Here is a 5,000-nt window from a genome sequence, read left to right as displayed (position 1 = left end):
TGCCCGCCGAGTCATCGGAGGAACTGCGGCGGATCGCTGGCTGGCATCGTTTATGGTTAGAACTAGGGCGGTATCTGATCGCCTTCGAACCTCTAACTTTCGTTCTTGATTAATGAAAACATACTTGGCAAATGCTTTCGCTTCTGTTCGTCTTGCGACGATCCAAGAATTTCACCTCTAACGTCGCAATACGAATGCCCCCGCCTGTCCCTATTAATCATTACCTCGGGTTCCGAAAACCAACAAAATAGAACCGAGGTCCTATTCCATTATTCCATGCACACAGTATTCAGGCGGGCTTGCCTGCTTTAAGCACTCTAATTTGTTCAAAGTAAACGTGCCGGCCCACCGAGACACTCACTCAAGAGCACCCTGGTAGGATTGCAACGGGGTCCGCCTCGGGACGCACGAGCACGCACGAGGCGCGTCGCACGCCTTCAGCTCGCCCCACCGGCAGGACGTCCCACGATACATGCCAGTTAAACACCGACGGGCGGTGAACCAACAGCGTGGGACACAAATCCAACTACGAGCTTTTTAACCGCAACAACTTTAATATACGCTATTGGAGCTGGAATTACCGCGGCTGCTGGCACCAGACTTGCCCTCCAATAGATACTCGTTAAAGGATTTAAAGTGTACTCATTCCGATTACGGGGCCTCGGATGAGTCCCGTATCGTTATTTTTCGTCACTACCTCCCCGTGCCGGGAGTGGGTAATTTGCGCGCCTGCTGCCTTCCTTGGATGTGGTAGCCGTTTCTCAGGCTCCCTCTCCGGAATCGAACCCTGATTCCCCGTTACCCGTTACAACCATGGTAGGCGCAGAACCTACCATCGACAGTTGATAAGGCAGACATTTGAAAGATGCGTCGCCGGTACGAGGACCGTGCGATCAGCCCAAAGTTATTCAGAGTCACCAAGGCAAACGGACCGGACGAGCCGACCGATTGGTTTTGATCTAATAAAAGCGTCCCTTCCATCTCTGGTCGGGACTCTGTTTGCATGTATTAGCTCTAGAATTACCACAGTTATCCAAGTAACGTGGGTACGATCTAAGGAACCATAACTGATTTAATGAGCCATTCGCGGTTTCACCTTAATGCGGCTTGTACTGAGACATGCATGGCTTAATCTTTGAGACAAGCATATGACTACTGGCAGGATCAACCAGGGAGCTGCGTCAACTAGAGCTGAGCAGCCGGCCGCCCGGGAGTGTGTCCCGGGGGCCCGCGCGAACACGCAAGCGTCCGCTCAATTATTCTGCAAACAGGAGGAGGCTGAGCTCCCCTGCACAATACACCTCGAAACCCTCTCAGGTCCCGGCGGCGCGCAGCGCCGTCCTAAGTACTTGGTCGGGTTCGAGAGAGGCGCAATCGCCCGGAGTTTGGCGAGTAGACGCTTTAGGTGCGACCACCCGTGCTCCCAACTGAGCTTGCCGCTGCCGACAGAGGCCCGGGAGCGTGCTGTCGTGGCATTGCCGGCGGGAGACAACACGCGCCACCTACGGTGGCCGGCAGCTCCAACGCCAGCGCCACAGAAGGACAAAAGCCCCACTTGGGTGCCGAAGCGAACTCTCCCAGCACAGCGCACGCGCCAACACGTCCGCACAGCTGCGATACAAACCACCTGCGAGAACCGCAGAGGCGACCGAGCAGCAGACGGCGTCGCGGCGCCGAGCGCCGGGCGGCGGCGCATCCTCAGCGCACACAGTCCTCAATCGGACCAGCACACTGCAGATGTCCACCGCGCTTCGCACCGGGCCCGCGAGGACCTACTTTGGCCGCACGGCGCCGCGTGCAGGGTGCGCCGGCGCGCAGCTGCGCCGCCTGCCGCCTCCGTCGGCCGGCGCGCCTGCCACTGGCCGCCCCCACCAGCCGGCTGTAGCGCGTGCGCCCACGCACCGCGCGGCCAGCACGCCGGGAGGCCCCCCCTCACCGGCCGGGGACGGTCCCACCCAGCCACCGCCGCGTATCGCTTCACACCCACATGCCATTCACGTTCGTGGGCATGGTGGGTATCGCTGAAACAACCGGTTGGTAGCTCAACCGATCGTCGCCATCACTGATTCACCTCTAGCGAGAACAACCGCACCACAACCGTTTACCAGTTGTTCATTTGCGTAACGTCACCAGCAAACGTAGACGTCCATCGCCATTTGCAAATTCAACGATTGTTGCATGCCTGTGTCAGGTGTCACGACACACTATGTCTGCCCACATACACGCAACAACATGTGCACGCTTCGCGAACACGTGGAAGGTGGCCCCCGTACGTATGCGATGTCCATTGCGCGAACGACTGTCAACCGGCCTCTGTCGCATGTCGCAGATGTGGAACGCAGTGCACCATGCTATCACGGTGTGTGAGAAGAGACGACTACGTCTGACAACACGCGCCACTACATCAACAGACGGCTCATGCTGATCGCCATCCACGGCATACCATACTGCAATCCAGCTCTTATAGGGAGACGACACGTAGCTGAGTGCACAATATTTGGACCGTATGGTTCGCCGTTGTTGGCGCAGTCGTGGTACGGTCACACATGTACCACGATGTATCATTCAGTACATGAGGACCAATGTGCAGTACAGTGTGTGATTTGGACGTACAACATCAGCGGACAGTTGACACACGCCGTACCACAACGTAGGCTGTGCTTCGCCATGCAAATGCCAATGAACAACTGCGAAGGGCATTGAGCATGTACGTCCTGCTGCCATCCGCATTACAGTGTATAGCTGCAAGGTGTTTAACATGAAGCGATACTCTGGGGACCAGGCAGTGCGAGTAGCAAACTATATTGCGGGTGTTGCAGTTAGGCAACACCACACTAATTTAACGCGTCGTATGACAATTACAGAGCAGGTTAAGGCCCAACGTGTGTTGGGTTAAGGCCCAACGTGTGTTGGGTTAAGGCCCAACGTGTGTTGGGTTAAGGCCCAACGTGTGTTGGGTTAAGGCCCAACGTGTGTTGGGTTAAGGCCCAACGTGTGTTGGGTTAAGGCCCAACGTGTGTTGGGTTAAGGCCCAACGTGTGTTGGGTTAAGGCCCAACGTGTGTTGGGTTAAGGCCCAACGTGTGTTGGGTTAAGGCCCAACGTGTGTTGGGTTAAGGCCCAACGTGTGTTGGGTTAAGGCCCAACGTGTGTTGGGTTAAGGCCCAACGTGTGTTGGGTTAAGGCCCAACGTGTGTTGGGTTAAGGCCCAACGTGTGTTGGGTTAAGGCCCAACGTGTGTTGGGTTAAGGCCCAACGTGTGTTGGGTTAAGGCCCAACGTGTGTTGGGTTAAGGCGCAACGTGTGTTGGGTTAAGGCGCAACGTGGGTTACGTTAAGGCGCAACGTGGGTTACGTTAAGGCGCAACGTGGGTTACGTTAAGGCGCAACGTGGGTTACGTTAAGGCGCAACGTGGGTTACGTTAAGGCGCAACGTGGGTTACGTTAAGGCGCAACGTGGGTTACGTTAAGGCGCAACGTGGGTTACGTTAAGGCCCAATATAGGTTAGGTTAAGGCCCAATATAGGTTAGGTTAAGGCCCAATATAGGTTAGGTTAAGGCCCAATATAGGTTAGGTTAAGGCCCAATATAGGTTAGGTTAAGGTACAATATAGGTTAGGTTAAGGTACAATATAGGTTAGGTTAAGGTACAATATAGGTTAGGTTAAGGTACAATATGGGTTAGGTTAAGGTACAATATGGGTTAGGTTAAGGCGCAATATGGGTTAGGTTAAGGCGCAATATGGGTTAGGTTAAGGCGCAATATGGGTTAGGTTAAGGCGCAATATGGGTTAGGTTAAGGCGCAATATGGGTTAGGTTAAGGCGCAATATGGGTTAGGTTAAGGCGCAATATGGGTTAGGTTAAGGCGCAATATGGGTTAGGTTAAGGCGCAATATGGGTTAGGTTAAGGTACAATATAGGTTAGGTTAAGGTACAATATAGGTTAGGTTAAGGTACAATATAGGTTAGGTTAAGGTACAATATGGGTTAGGTTAAGGTACAATATAGGTTAGGTTAAGGCACAATATGGGTTAGGTTAAGGCGCAATATGGGTTAGGTTAAGGCGCAATATGGGTTAGGTTAAGGCGCAATATGGGTTAGGTTAAGGCGCAACGTGGGTTACGTTAAGGCGCAACGTGGGTTACGTTAAGGCGCAACGTGGGTTACGTTAAGGCGCAACGTGGGTTACGTTAAGGCGCAACGTGGGTTACGTTAAGGCGCAACGTGGGTTACGTTAAGGCCCAATATAGGTTAGGTTAAGGCCCAATATAGGTTAGGTTAAGGCCCAATATAGGTTAGGTTAAGGCCCAATATAGGTTAGGTTAAGGCCCAATATAGGTTAGGTTAAGGTACAATATAGGTTAGGTTAAGGTACAATATAGGTTAGGTTAAGGTACAATATGGGTTAGGTTAAGGCGCAATATGGGTTAGGTTAAGGCGCAATATGGGTTAGGTTAAGGCGCAATATGGGTTAGGTTAAGGCGCAACGTGGGTTACGTTAAGGCGCAACGTGGGTTACGTTAAGGCGCAACGTGGGTTACGTTAAGGCGCAACGTGGGTTACGTTAAGGCGCAACGTGGGTTACGTTAAGGCGCAACGTGGGTTACGTTAAGGCCCAATATAGGTTAGGTTAAGGCCCAATATAGGTTAGGTTAAGGCCCAATATAGGTTAGGTTAAGGCCCAATATAGGTTAGGTTAAGGTACAATATGGGTTAGGTTAAGGTACAATATAGGTTAGGTTAAGGCGCAACGTGGGTTACGTTAAGGCCCAATATAGGTTAGGTTAAGGCCCAATATAGGTTAGGTTAAGGCCCAATATAGGTTAGGTTAAGGCCCAATATAGGTTAGGTTAAGGCCCAATATAGGTTAGGTTAAGGTACAATATAGGTTAGGTTAAGGTACAATATAGGTTAGGTTAAGGTACAATATGGGTTAGGTTAAGGTACAATATGGGTTAGGTTAAGGTACAATATAGGTTAGGTTAAGGCACAATATGGGT

The 5,000-nt window shown here is 52.1% G+C and overlaps 1 non-coding gene across 1 annotated transcript in view; it reads right to left on the bottom strand.

The window, feature by feature from the left end:
• LOC124578998 overlaps positions 1–1,175 on the bottom strand; it is a 1,910-nt gene extending 735 nt beyond the window's left edge. The window contains exon 1 of the ribosomal RNA XR_006972759.1: positions 1–1,175. This exon is cut by the window's left edge and continues 735 nt beyond it. This is a non-coding gene — a ribosomal RNA (small subunit ribosomal RNA).
• Positions 1,176–5,000: the final 3,825 nt, after the last annotated feature.

This window comes from Schistocerca americana, unplaced genomic scaffold (assembly GCF_021461395.2).
Source record: "Schistocerca americana isolate TAMUIC-IGC-003095 unplaced genomic scaffold, iqSchAmer2.1 HiC_scaffold_285, whole genome shotgun sequence".
Taxonomy (NCBI): domain Eukaryota; kingdom Metazoa; phylum Arthropoda; class Insecta; order Orthoptera; family Acrididae; genus Schistocerca; species Schistocerca americana.
The sequence above is the reverse complement of the archived record's forward strand: the minus strand, read 5'-3'. Positions and strand labels throughout refer to the sequence as shown.